Raw genomic sequence first — 15,178 nt, 5'->3', positions numbered from 1 at the left:
GGCCTCTTCTCATGGCACCAGCAGGGTGTCAGAGTCTCTACTCAGGGCACCAGCGGGGGTCAGCGCCTCTTGGGGGTCAGCACCTCTTCTCAGGGACCCCTGCAGGAGGGCAGCGTCTCTTCTCCAGGCACCAGATTGAAGTTAATGCCTCTTCTCAGGGCACCAGCAGGGGGTCAGTGCCTCTTCTCAGGACACCAGTGGGGCGTCGGCGCCTCTTCTCAGGGCACAAGCGGAGGGTCAGCACCTCTTCTCAGTGACCCTTGCAGCAGGTCAGCGCCTCTTCTCAGGGCACCAGCGGGAGGTCAGCGCCTCTTCTCAGGGCACCAGCGGGGGGTCAGCACCCCTATAGGAGGGCAGCGGACTCTCTCGGGGATCCCTGCAGCTCGACAAAGCCTCGACAAAGCTCTAAAGTTAGACCAGATCTGAGCATGAGCGCTTCACGCAAACCAGGTTTTATCTATGGATGCTGGCTCCCCTCCCCTCAGTTCAGAATGTTAGCAACAGGACTACAAGTCCCAGAATACACGTCTATAACATGAAATGGATTTGGCAGTCATAGTCCATGGACCTAGGAAATGCATACGCTCTGATGAGGAACGTGGTCCGCGCCAGTGTCTCTCTCTAAAGCTTTAAAGCTGAAAAAAGATGAGAGATTTTACCTTTGTATAAACCAATTGTTCAATGAGAGTTTCATTACCTTTTCGTTTATTTAGCGTGGAAAATACACTCGATTTTAGCTTTAAAATGCGTTTTCTTCTCCAATGCTACTTTGCATCTGATTAATTTCTGTCCATTAGAGTCTTAATATTGAAGAAACGAGCCGGTGTATTAAAGAAAATGCCGAAACAGTGGACAATATGTGTAGTAGCCCTTAAATATTGCCTGCGCTTGATTTTGAAATCTATGGCATTGCATGAGTAAATGTTCGAAGTTGTCCGAGTTGTGGCAATAAATGAAAGTCTGATTAATTGCGTTGAAGCATCTATGGAAGAGTAAAGTATCACCCACTTTGGCAAAAAACGTACCTATGATTAAAAAAAACTGTCCTCCCCGTCGGGGAATTGAACCCCGGTCTCCCGCGTGACAGGCGGGGATACTGACCACTATACTAACGAGGAACTGCTGTACCGCTGACTGCTGAGCAGCTCCTCATCGAGGCTTCAACCCCTCCGGTCGTGCCTGTGACTGAACTCTTTCATTGTTCAGCTCCTTGACACCAACACAGGGGCCACAGGCTCAACAAACAAACACACACACACACTCCCTCCCTCACACAATACACACACAAACACACTCCTCCCTCACACCTCACAAGAATTTTCTCACCTCCTAGCAGACACTCTCAGCAGCGCTCTCAGCAGCATCACCTGATGCCAGAGTCACAGCAACCAGCTCCCAGGGCTGCTTCCGACTGGGCCCGGCCTGGATCTTCAGCCCAGGGGCCCCTGGCTCTCTCTGATGCTGGAGGATTGCAGCGGGGGCTGCACACAGGGAGTGGGGAGGGAGACGCTCCCTCCCACCCGCCCGCCTGCGCCAAAGGAGAAAGCTGGCTTGTAAAGGAGAAGAGAGGAGGCAGGAAAAGCCCAGGTGTGCGAGTGTCTGAGAAAGAGGCGCTTTGAATTGTGAAGCAGAGGAAACAAGCATTTGCAATGCAATAGGTCTCGCATTATAAAAGTGTGAGCAGCTGGCATTGCTAATAATAATGCAACACTATCTATTGGCTTTGTAAATGATAAATAAATGCCATTATGTGTTTGTTTTATAAAATAGCTTAAAAAAGGCATTGTCATGAACAATGCCAATAGCTTAAACTTTTACAAATGCGAGACCTATTGCATTGCAATCGCTTGTTGTTACTGATGGCCGGCAATATCTGCCCCCTGTAACAAAATCGACAGAAACCGGCCCCGGCAAACATATTGGCCGCACCCCCCACCTCCCATCGTGGGCTGGCCGAGCAGCTTACCGGGGGCGGTTTTGGTTCCCAGCCCTGCATGCTGGTGCTGTTAATAAATACAAAATGTTGCTATTATGCACATTACCTTGATTTTAAACCCAAAAATACATCTTTCACACAGTAGTATATAGATGTGCTTTAAAACCAGCTGAAGATACAGAAATTGTTTCTTATGTGCTATATGTCTGTCCCTTTTTATTTCACACTTTTTGTCAAACCGGCATTGTGAAAGCCAACAAATCTATGTATAGTATACTGATATGTATGTTTTCCAGGCCTGTTTTTGCATGCTTTAGTCACAAAAATGCAAAGAGAAAAACACAGGTATGGACCTGCTGCTAACAACTTACATGAGATCCCTGCTTCATGTGCTAATTTTAAATTAGTCTGTGCATTATGAAAATGAGAACTATCACAAAGGGGCTTGATAAAAAATGTATTCTCAGATGTCCCACGGTTGGAAAGTTTATGTGAGTAAAACCACGACTTGGATGGAGGTTTATAGACCATGCACTCGATATTGCATAGTTACAGCCCAGGATGCATTTAACACCCTAAAAATATACCTTACACACATAAATAAGTAACGTTCTAAGTTGCTGTACGCCAGGAAGTTGGTGGGTCACTTTTAATTTTTTGGGAGTTTTATATAGCGCAAGCTGGACCCGAAGGTATCGGAGCTCTAGTTATATTACAGCAAGACACATCCATGTATTTTGTATTCACTGGCAGAATAAGTGGTTTGCCTCGAAATGTTGAGGCGGCGCGAGACTGGACTTAGTTCCCCATCTTCAATGTTGTCACCTCTGTCCGTTATGACACATCGTCTCACCTCTTATTTTAAACCCTGACAATGCAGTGATTTCGGTAAATATAGGGAGATGGTTTAGTAAGAGTAGTAACTACATGCATATTTAGTATCACTGGTATATTTTTTGGGACACCTTTTATGTGCCTGATTTTATTTCATGTTGACGGATGATTCTTCACGCATACCAGGAAGAATTAACACGTGTTTATGGACCTGGAATGAAATTTAAGATTTTGTTTTTTCCACAGGAAATAATCACCGTTTTACAACGTGGAGACAACCTAGGTCTCAACTAGGTCTGAACTCCTCGTTTCTTACCTGATAGCAAAGCCGTTATTCTAGTTCTGCTAGCTGTTCAGGTTGAGCAGGTTTTTGCTGCCATGAAGAGGCTGGAATGCGCTTTGCGAGCTTAAGCTTTTTTTCCGCCTGAATAGTGGAGTATGGGAGCTGTGAAGGAGATTTAAGGTACAGCCAGTAGAAGTCAGCAGCTGCGCTAAATCAAAGAAGCATTGTTACCACTGTGCTGCTCAAAATATGGAAGGGCGGTGTCCTAGTTTACCGCGTTTGATGTTTTGGACAGCACAGTGCTAACAATGCCTGTTTATTTTAGCCAAACTGTGTTAAAATTTACAAGCATTGTTAGCACTGTGCTGCTCAAACCATTAAGTACGGTATCGGAAAAGAGGGTGCCAAAGGATTGAGGTGGACCACTGCTGCAGAGGCCGTGTGCGCTCCGAGGGAGGCGAGGCACTTCAACAAACTGCGACAAAATAAGCAAGCATTGTTTGCAACGTTCTGTCCAGAACATGAAGCACGGTGTCATAGAAGCGCGTGCTGTGCGGATATATGAAGTGAGTGAAGCAAGACTAGTAAGCATCAAAGATAGGGAGAGTTATTATCCTCTGCCAGACTGCCTCGAACCCAGTTTGCAAATCCTTGGGCGTAAAAGGATTTGCCGAGGCTTTTTCCTGAAAGGGCTCCAAAGTGTGCATTTTTAAACAGACTTGTGATAACAAAACTCTTAAGTATATGCAAGTAGCCCGAGACTCTTTCGTATTGGAACACCGAACTGGAAAATAAAACAGTCTTGGTGTAGGAAGGCTTCTACAGACATGCGAGTATTATGTTATAGCTTGTCCTTAATTAGCAAAGTGCCGCAAATCCCTTTAATGACGTGAGCGATGGCCTGTGTTTTCTGGCATTCCCAATCTCTGAGATCTGTAGTGGCTGTGGGGGGGGGAAAGGAGAGGGGAGGAGCGAAGGACAAGAGTGGAGTTTGGGGGAGGGAGAGATTACATGTGAAGTTACAGGCACGTTTAATTACGTAGAGCCCATCTCTCAGGTTAGTGGACAGCCTAATCCCCATGGGGTAAAAGATTGCCTTCTCTTGTGTGCTGAGTAAACACACCGTGTTTACATCTGCTTAATGGTTACATTCCACTGGAAGACAGTTGCAGAAAGACACCTTCCTTTCTAAAGCTGGATTCATGTTACTTTTGTTTTTTATGTGAGGTATTTTGTTCCGCGATGAACTGCTATTTGGCTTTATTTTATATTGAACCGATGATTCTAAAATGTATCTGTCATATCAACAAATAATTAAAAACATGTACATTTAAAGAACGCGAGACTGGTAGTTGCATCATGTCCCTGTCTTGTTTTACTTGCAAGCTTTACACATTTGTGCAAGCACCTCATTCGATTAGCCTACACTGAAATAGGATCTGCTCCAGTAGTGCCGAGAAACTCGACTATCAATCAAACAGGTTCTAATCATTTACAGGACAAATGCACAAATAACATATACTGAGCATATACTGTATTCGCCACTGAATACAACTAAACATTTCACTGTAAAGTGGCTCTGCGTTAGTCATACCTTTGTTTCCCTGAACTCACTCCCTGGAATTTCTTATTTTATTTCCATCAACCAACTCCAGTCGGCTAATATTTTTAGGAACATTTATAGGTATTTAAAAACATGGGGTCTTTAAAATAATCTAGCAGAAAAACGTTATTTGCTTTTACAAAATATACCTACTGCATTCCTTTATAGGCACATTAAGACCAGCCCACGCTGTGTATATACAATTTGTGGTTTAGAGAACATTACATTTGTAGTTTGCGGAAAACTGGCTAAATTAGCGCGCGATTTACTGATATGCTCCTTTCTCTCACCAAACGTCTAATTAGAGAAAGTTCCAGGATTATTTACTCTTGCAATTTTAAACTCTGACTGATTCTTTCTCAATGGCAACTTTTGATCCTTCTCAGATCGGATCGATTCACAAGGCTGTGGGAAGAGAGAGGGGGAGGGGAGCTTAGAGGTGTTGGAGTTAGTTCATCTGCCCTGCCACAAATAAAGAGCACGCAGCACGCTGAGAACAAAACCGCTGCCAAAATGTGCGCCATTTAGAATTATTTTTAACAAAATATATGCGAAAAAGAGTGTTTCTAAATGGACTTATTTCGCCTCTGTTCCTCTGTAATACGCCCAAACAACAGTATGCCATGTGCCAAAGTGTTCCACTAACAAAAAAGTCAAATCTTGTCGCGCATTCACACCGACAGGACGTAACGCAGAGCCCTGCAGCCCCTACGAAGGAGGGGGCCTCCACGCTTTACGGAAGCATAGTCTATGGTTACTGGTGACATGTGAGGCCCCTCATCATCTTCAGCAGGGGTGGGGGTGGCCCATCATTTTGTGTAGCGCTACTGCTGGTATTGTGTTTAACGTCACTCTGTATTGATGTTAAAGTGCGTTCTACCAGTGTGAGGGAGGCTCTATGCAAAAAAAAATAAGAATTACTGAGTCAATAGATGATAAAAGGAAAGTCCTGTGATATCATTGTCCATTAATAGTGTCAGTGAATTAAGCCGTCCTCCTCGCTGAATGAGGTTAACTTAGGCTGAGACAACACTAGGGTGCTGTGCCAGGAACCATGTGCTGGCTCCAACCACGCTACTCACAAGACATTCTGTTCCCAACCTTATGAAAAAAACATTTTTGAGGGAGTGGCGTGTTTTGAGAAATCTTGCCCAGGGGAATCCATCCGTAATAGCTTGTCAAATGGTAGAGCAGCCTCCGTTTTTGAGTGTGAGAACATAAACAGGACTGGCTGTTGTTAGTCGTTAGAGTGGGCTGCAGAGGCCAATGAACGCAAGCTGCAAGTAGAAGATTGCGACCTTGCAGCCAGCCACGTGACCCGCGCCTTTGTAGTGTTACACTGAAGTGTAGTCCCCCCCCCCCACTGAACTGCGATTAGAAGTACTTAGCTGTTTAACAACGAAGTGCCGCTTTCGTTCTATTCCTCTTCATTTTTCTTTTCTTCAAAGATGTACCTGCAATATAACCTGTGCTTCTGTAGCCGAGCTGCATTTGGAAGAAATTCAACACTGACGCGCCTCGACTGCCTGTTAAGACGAGAGGAATTGTTTATCCAAGTGGTTAATCAAAATAAAATTACTTGGAAACAAACTGAGGCATTTAAGGGCAGCGTTTAAAACAAGCGACCGCGAAAGTGAAAGTGATCGCGATCGCGATCAAACATCAAAGCGGCCGCAAACGAGTGCTTTCAGGCTGCCAAATGGTGCGCGCGCCCGGGGCACATGCACTGTAGTTGGCGGCCTGAAATGCACTCGTTTGCACTTCCAAAACTCGTTTACTATAAGTCTCGCCAGAGCAGCGCTAAAGCGCTGTCTCAGGCGAGACCTAAAAAGTGAAGACTTTGCAAAACTCCTTCCAGCCGGATTTGAACCAGCGACCTAAGGATGTCAGCTTCCCCACTACAGTCCTCCGCTCTACCAACTGAGCTATCGAAGGCTCGGTGACGTAGGGATGACAAGGCGCTATATGACATGAGGAGTGAGCACCGAGCCAAGTCGCCTAGGCAGCGTTCTGTCTCTAAACAGCAACTCAAGGCCTTCATAAGGCGCCAAACACTACAATGGAGACTTTCCTTCCCTGCACAAAGCCAGCAAAGGAAAACAAACAGGCCACCTGCGTTTCTCAATGCTTCTTTCAAATGCTAAGACATCACTTTGCGCACCTTAGAGCAACCTGTCCAGACACACTTACAAACTACCTTATAAACGCCTCTCAAGGGCGACTATGACTGGCGCCCCAGACCAACCACCTCCCTTCTCTCCAGCCCCTAGCTAGAAGAATAGGAGACCTCACCCGGAGGATACAGACTCCAGAGTGACGGGCTAGAGACGCCCTTTGGGAGACATGACGGCACCAGGGCCGGACTGGCCATACGGGTAAAGAGAGAGCCCCCGCTGGACAGAGAGACTGAGGGACTCCGCCCATCCTGCGTAAAACCGGGCACGAGGAGCAATGTCCAGTGTACCTTTAAAGGACACAGGTCATGTGTTGCTGATGAGAAATAAAGCTCCTGGTCTGGGGGTCATCTTTCAAGAGTGTTGTTTCATCGGTGCCGGTGGCAGATTGGTTTAAGTTATTGAAAAGTTGCACCTTGAGAGTAATGGCTGTTATTTTTTTCTCATTTTGAGTATAAACGTCTTTCTTCGGCACCAGGTCTCCAAAGAAGAGCTGAGTTGCTTCTCAATCTTATTGACCTTTGGCCTGGAAAAGAAATACCTCAAACTCTAAGGCACTAATTCAGATTTGCGCAACAATTTCGAACATAATTTGCACTCATTTTGAGATTACAAGATTGTGCCAGTTTTGCGCACTACGTAGATTTGTTTCTCGACGCAGATTTTGCCAAGAAGATCTTGGTGACAATTTGGAAGTGGAAAGGGATTTTAAAGAGGTTCTGTCTGTGGTAATCAGAAAGGGAAGAGACTTTTGTTATTGGGAAATAGAAAATACGAAATTACCTAGAATATCTCTCTCTTAAGTGCTCGCACAGCTATTTCATCATTGCATCAGTGTGCTCACGGGCATGGTTGAGGGTGTGCAGATGGAGGCCTTTCAGTTCTAGAGTGTATTCCATTGGAAAGCCTCTCCCCTTCCTTCCTCAAACATTTTCCAAGGGGCAAAAACGTATCATCTGTGGAGGGCGCATTGATGCCAGCAGGGGGGAGCTGGGGGGCTACAACGTGGGCCCAGGGTAAGCCAGGCGCGTGGTTTGGGCTGTGAATCGTGGAATTAATTTGAGGGTTTCATCCATGCTGTCCTCTAAATGAATCCCATAGTCTTTAGAAGAGGTATAGTTTTGACAATACTGTGTTACGCTGTATCTGAGTCACAATCCCTCCACCACACAATGGTGTAATCTTTCTCTGCCAGCTATCACTATCTTTAGCAAGTAGGGTGCACACATGGAGTAACTTGGTTATGGAATTAGAATGAATTAGACTCTTAGGCCTCAAATTCTCCTTAAGCCTTAAGGGCCAGATGTACAAAGATTTTTTGAGGTCGCAAACCGCCCAATTTGACCAATCGGGCCTTTTGCGACTTCAAAAAGCTTATTTGAATGTACAAAAAGGAAATTTTGACTTAGTAACTTTTTACCAAATCAGCATTTGCATTAGCTATTCAATTTTTGGAAAGGGCATGTTTACGGTGTCCCTTCCAAATAACAAATCAATATTACTGTTTTGTGACCAAATTCTGGTAGCAGAACAGTCATACTTTGCCACCAGTTTAAAAGTGGTGGTAACCTATCTGCAAATAGAAAGGGTTCCCTTTGAGAACTCTTCCCCTTTGAGAATGTTAAACAAGTAATTTTTAGGACCGTGCAGCCCTCCAAGGGACTACTGCCTGCTCTTAACAAATGAAACTGAAGCATTTCATTTACTTTTATTACATGCATCTTGGTTTCCTTTAAGGAAAACGGGCTGCATTTAAAAAAAAGATTGCTTTATTAAAAAGCAATCACAGACATGGTGGTCTGCTGACCCCAGCAGGCCACCATACCTGTGATGGATGCAATTCATTATGAATCGCAAATTGCGACCTAGCTCATTATTATTCACGAGGTAGGTCACAGTTTGCGACCTATTGAGAATCACTAAAAACATAGGGCCCGATTCACAGAACTGATCTGAGACAAAATCCTAAACTTACTACTTTTGGTATTCACAGAAGGCACTTAGTAGTAGTAAACTAACTTTACTACTACTAAATGCCTTCTGTGAATATCAATCAACAAAGCTTTATTTCGACACGTGATGTCATAAAAGCACAAAGCACATAAAAACAATTACAAATTCATTATTTTTAAAACATGTCGTAAAAAATCCAATTTGAAATGTACAATAAATATCTAAAAATGTATTAAATTTCACAGCTTTGGGGATTAAAAACAATATTGTAAAAGATTTAATTAAAACTGCTAGATTTTTGCCTGGTTAGCCATGCCCAACCTAGAAATTTGGCCACTCCACAAACTAGGGTGGTATTAGTGGTGGTTTTAAGGATTCGCATAGCGACAATGTGATCCCTTGTTCCTAAAAGTAAACAGACAGGTTTAAGCCATTTCGTCCTGGGTAATAGATAGGCTGGGCATGCAAAGAAGAAGTGGGAGACGCTTTCGATGACACCAGGACAGAATGGACAGTCAGGGAGGGTCTTGTGGGGGAGTTTCCACTTACTAGTATGGTTGCGTAATGGGAGCGTCCCGATCCTAAACTGGATAAAAAGTGACCTGTCCCTGGGCTTAGTAATAAAGTCAAGGAATGGTTCTAAGAGGATAGTTGACTTGTGTTGATAAAAAGCCTCTGTGAGCCTTCCAATGTTGGGATCTCTTTGTTCCGAGGCATCCACCCATACCCAATAGGCTCGCTTAACCTCGGTCTTCGATAATGGTTCCCCCGCTGACCAGTCAGTTGTAAGGCCGGTTGCAATCAGGAGTTTTTTTGTGTTTGCAAGCCACTCAATTTTATGGGCACCTTGCAGGTTCATAACCTCCCTGAGCCCTTCAGCATAGTTAGAGAGCTCAGGGGTTCGCCACAGCCGCGCCCAATATAACAGAGGGCGGAGGGTGGCTAGATCCCTAATTGAACGCCTGCCAAAATCGCTAAAGAGTGGTTTAGTCGGGGTGCCCCTGGGAAGTGGTACAAGTTCCCTAAAGAACTTGTTTTCGCTGGTCACCAATGAGTCAACACAACTATAGCCCCATAATTCGGCGCCATAGAGTGCGCTACCCACAGCCTTTGCAGCATAGATGTTTAGTACTGGGGAAATAGGTTTAGAGGTGGAGGCCCGAAATTCCTTTCCCAAAGCACCAGTTACTCTTTTAAGGTTAAGTGCCATTTTATCTATATGAGGCTGCCATCTGAGCCTGTCGGAGATTCTGATTCCCAGATAGTCAAACTCTCTGACACGCTCAAGTGGTTTCCCTTCTAGGGTCAGAATGGAACCAGAATATTTTGAGGGATTGAAATAGAGGAGTTTAGTCTTGGCGGTATTGATGACGAGGCCTCTTCGCTCACAGAACAGAGAGAAGCGCTGTAACAGCTTCTGTAAACCCGACGGAGTTTTTGATATTAGCAAGGTGTCGTCTGCAAAAAGAAGTGCTGGAACTTTATCACCCGCCAGAGCGGGAACGTCCGCTTCAACTTCAAGCAGAAAAGAGACCACGCCATTCACAAATAGCGTAAAAAGTGTTGGCGCCATGACACACCCTTGTCGAACCCCTCTATTCACTGGGATTTTATTTGTTTTCTGGCCCTGTGACCCCCATCTAATGCAGGCGAAGTTCTCTTCGTGCATTCGGATGAGGAGTTTCAGAATGTAGGAAGGGATGCCCAACTCCTCCAGAATCGACCAGAGACGGTCGCGGGGGACCAAATCAAAGGCGGTTCTAAGGTCAATGAACGCAAGGTATAGAGCACCCTTGCCGATGGTAACCGTCTTCCAATAAAGAAGCATTAACCTAAAAGCTTGGTCAATGGTGCTGGTGCATGCCCTGAAACCCGCCTGGAACTTGGTTAGAATCCCTTCCTCATCCACCCAGGAATGTATCCTCTCCAGAAGAACCCTGCCGACCAACTTCTGACCTGAATCGATTAAGCTGATTGGGCGATAATTCGCCGGGTCTCCCCTTAAGCCCTTCTTAAAAATGGGGATTACTTCTGCACCCTTCCATGACTCCGGCACCGGGGATCCACTCAATAGGCTGTTGATATAAATAGTAAAAAACGCAGCCCAGCCTGTTGGATTCGCTTTAAAAAGGTCTCCCGGAATGCCGTCAGGACCTGGTGCCTTGGCAGATACAATCTTGTCAATTGCAATTAGGACCTCCTTCTCCTCGATACTTGGGAACAAGTCATGGCCATGGGATTTAACTACAGACCCAGGGCTGGTGGGCTGGTCTACCACAACCTCAGGATCTGCGTACAAGTTCTTGAAGTGGTTGAACCATTCCCCATCCGTGATGTGGTTAGGGATTTGCGCCTGGGCACGGCTGGATGATCTTCTCATAATGGACCAAAAAAGCTCGCCATTTTTTGCTTGGCTCGCTAATTTCAGTGAAACCCAACGCTGTTCTTCCCAGAGTTTTTTTGCAGATGCGAGGGCTTGCCTATAAAGCAACCTCGCTTGCCTAACCTCAGCAGGATTATTGGATTTGATTGCAGAAATTAGGCAATTTTTCTTAGTTCTGCAGTCTTTATTGAACCAATCATTCTCTCTTTCAGCTCTGTGGTTGGGTTTTTTCCTGCGGTCAATGAACAATGCCCCAATTGCATTCATAGAATCCACATAGACTTTAGTATGGCTAGAGTTGTCCTCAGATAATGAAGAAAGCCTGGTGGTGTAGTCAGCAAGAATATTCTCCAGCTCAAAAAGTTTAGTATCGCTGAGAGCGATTTTAGACCATTTAAGGGATCTACCACAGTTAGAAGGCTCAAGCTGCTTGGTCAACAGCTGCATACCTGGTAGAGGGGAGGTGGCCTGTCTATGCCAGACTTCACGCATGGTGAGGGACAGGGGGTTATGGTCGCTGGATGTTGATGGAATTACAGCCATATCTACAACAAATTTCCATCCCCTCCTGTCAATTAAGATGTAATCTATTCTACTTTGACTGCCTACTCTATTGAAAGTGTTAGCACCCACTAAATCAGAAGGGGTGCGCCCATTGGCAGCTCTTAAGCCGAATTCCAACGCTATGGCGTTCAATTGGATTACAGCAGGGGTCCATCTTTTAACGGGGTTCAAGGAGAGTGAGGGGATATTCCATCTAGTGTCCTCATCATATGCACCCAATAAATCTTCTGCGGCGAGTGGTTCAAAAGAACAATTGAAGTCACCGGCGACAAGAAGATAAGAATTCGGGGTGCATGCAGAGAGTATCTCTGAAAGTGCTGTAATGGTGAGCGACTTAGCACCCCCTTGGGTGCCACGGGAATAAACGTTAAAAAGTTCCCAGGGTGGACTGTTCTGAGTGTCTTTGATGGTAAGCCTCATTATATCAGGCGTGGAGCGACCGTCAATGGTGACCATCAGGTTGAGATCCGCCTTGATCCAAACCATTAGGCCCCCAGAAGGGCGCCCACGACCTGACGAAATGGCTGGCATAAAAAAGCAACAGAACCCTGATTTGTATATTGGATCAGCACTCCAGGTTTCCTGGAAGATACATATATCGTGTTCTTCTATGAATGCGTTCCAGTCAGGGAGATCTAATTTGTTGCGTAAACCAGCAATATTCCAAGAGACAATCTTGAGAAGACTAGGTGTAAGTACCCCGGGAGTTGAAGGATTTGGAGGATAAATTTGTGGGGGGTCTGAACTAATAATGGACCTTGTCAGGCTCGTTGACATGGTTGATAAATTCGACCCCAAGTGTTCAGTCACTAGAATGGGCTCTGGGGGACAACTTGCTGTGAAAGGCAGAGGAGAGGCTGGGGTAACTTTACTATCCTCCAGTCAATCTACAGCTTCAAGACTGCTGAAACGATTTGCTGTAGGGATAAAGTCTAAGGGTGGCAGATGTATAGGCCTACTCCCCCGTGGAGGGCCTCTCCCTTTTCCATGTACAACTGTCCAGGGTTCTGTGAAATGACCAGGGGGATAAAAATAGGTTAAAGGGAGAGTTAAAATACTTGAGCCTGTGGTGGTCGACCTCCAATTACAAATATGCTCAACTGTTCTAGTATCCTTGAAGTTAATTAGGATGCAATCCCCCTTTATGTTTTTAGCTAAGTGGCCTACCCATGGAACCCGTCGCACCATAAGAATTTTGGCGCTGATGTGCGGAGGTAATGGTCTATTTGTGTTGAGCCAAAATACAACCCTATTCCTTAGGGTTGCTGGTGACTCAGGTGCATTACTCTCCAATTCGGGCACTCCTGCCATGATTACAACATATGGAGCTGTTTCAGGAGGTAAGTTAGGAATATTAGCCATGGTTATAGACTCTGGTGTTAAAGGCCTAGCAGCCTCTTTTAAGTCGGTTTGGCTGGACAAGATGGATTTCCTTGGGTTGCCTGCTCTAATGGAGACGTTTGGTGTGATTAGGGGTTGGCTTTCGGTTTGGGCTGGGGGTAAAGGTTTAGGGGCCAGCGGGACTTTCTTGGCTCTAGGGTTGGCAGATGGATTAGGGACCTCTGACCTAAGAGTAGAGCTTAAAGCAGTGGACAGACCCCCTAGAATGCATTCGATCCTGGCTAAATGTTCCTCGATTTTGTGTAATCTGTCCTGCACAGGACAAAGGGAGGACCTAATTAAATCCCGTATGTCGTGCAAGCGCAGGGGGTCAGGGGTCCCTCTCTTGGCCGCTACGCTTTGCACATCTCCCTCCTCCTGGCTCATTAACCTTATTGATGTGAGAATAGGTTGGGGGACAGGGTCATCCAGTGAGGCCCCCTGTGAGGGTTGCTCAGTGATATCAGGGGTTTTATTCATTTTTCCCTTTTGATTTGGCACCTTATGTTTGCTTTTGGGATGTTTGCCCTTCCTGCCAGTATTGGGCGGGCGCCCTTGTGTTGTTTTGGGAATAGCCCCCAAATTACGCTCCCGAAGCTGCCTAGTGCTACACTCCGGGGCTGTGCTAGGGGCAGACGGCAGTGGGCAAGGAGACAATAACAAAGAGTCCAGGACCAAAGACTGGTCCTCCACTAAAGTGTCAGCAACCGTTCCGCTAGCTGGCAGCTCCTGGGCTGATGGATCTGTGTCAGATCTAGTTGTGCTTGTGGGAGATAAAGTTTGACATACTGGAGACCGAACATTAGCAAGGTATCCCAGGGACGACCTTCTGGCGGCTGCCAGATCCTGGGAGACGCGGCGCTCCAGAAGCATTATTTCTTGATCAATGACACAATTAACTTTAGTCACAAATTGGTCCATTGTCCCAGTGAAATGAGCGTTTGCCGCCCTAGCTTTGTTGTCCTTTGGTGGCATAATGATGGACAGTAGGACAAACTGCAAGGAGGGGTGGTGCAACAAGAGCAAAAGCAATAATTAATAGATATTCATTTCGCATATCAGTGTTGTGCGCAAGGCGCCCCTGGAAAAAAAAAAAAAAAAAAAAAAAGATTATGGCAACAGTACCTTAGATGGGGTAGAGTGCAGGAAACGTTAGAGGGGTTGCCCAGCCCAGACTGTTCCAGGCAGTGACGGGCAAGGACGGGCCCGCCCTTGGCCCGGGCTTTGCGTGGAGCCTGGGGATTATTTAAACAGCCCGGGCGCTGCCTGATGACATCAGCGGCAGGCGCCCGGAGCTGAGGGTGCTGGGATTTGTAGTTTGGCGGCCTCCCGGCGGCGTCCCAGTTCGGGTACAGAATGGTCTTGTCACCGCTGAAGATGCCGTTCCCCTCACGGCGAGCCAGACATTAGGGTATAAAGCAACGGGATGGGTCAGACATTATAGACAAACAGGTGGTGTGGACAGGAAACTTCGACAACAGCACGAGGAGAACACTTCACTTAGTGAACCCGAACCGACGCTGCTGAACGGTTCTTCAAATCTTGAACCGAATGGCCATGACTCGGTGGTGAGAGGTGAGGCTGTGGCGTGCGGCCGGGTATGCTGGGGTGTGCAAAGCAGGCAGCCTTCTGTGAATACCAAAAGTAGTACGTTTAACCAAAAGTAGAAAGTGCCTTCTGTGGATACCAAAAGTAGTACGTTTAGGCTTTTGTCTCAGATTAGTTCTGTGAATCGGGCCCACTGAGAGCCATCAGACCACCATGTCTGTGTTTGTTTTTAATTTTTTTTTGTTTTTTAGGAAGAAAGAAATTCTTTATTGCGTGATTTGTTAAAAACCCTTGCAACAATATACAATAACAGACATTCTTTGCTAGGTGCTTGGATTTGATATAACATTTAAAAATATTGTGGAAGCATAATCTAAAAAGACACTGAGGTCCAATTTAAACGTTGAGAGTTAAGAAAAAGAGAGACATTGTGACATAAACAGCTCCATAGCTTGATGCACAGTCCATGACACACTGCGGATTGTGTTCAGTTAAGGAGGAGGGTTTGGCGTCTTCCTAG

At 45.8% G+C, this 15,178-nt stretch overlaps 1 non-coding gene across 1 annotated transcript; it reads right to left on the bottom strand.

Moving 5' to 3' along the window:
• Positions 1–1,046: 1,046 nt before the first annotated feature.
• Positions 1,047–1,118, bottom strand: TRNAD-GUC (transfer RNA aspartic acid (anticodon GUC)). Its single transcript has one exon. It is a non-coding gene; the product is annotated as a tRNA-Asp (tRNA).
• Between the last annotated feature and the right edge of the window lie 14,060 nt (positions 1,119–15,178).

This window comes from Triturus cristatus, chromosome 4_1, assembly GCF_964204655.1.
Source record: "Triturus cristatus chromosome 4_1, aTriCri1.1, whole genome shotgun sequence".
In the NCBI taxonomy this organism is placed as follows: Eukaryota; Metazoa; Chordata; class Amphibia; order Caudata; family Salamandridae; genus Triturus; species Triturus cristatus.
Note: the sequence above shows the minus strand (reverse complement) of the source record. Positions and strands in the feature narration are given on the sequence as shown.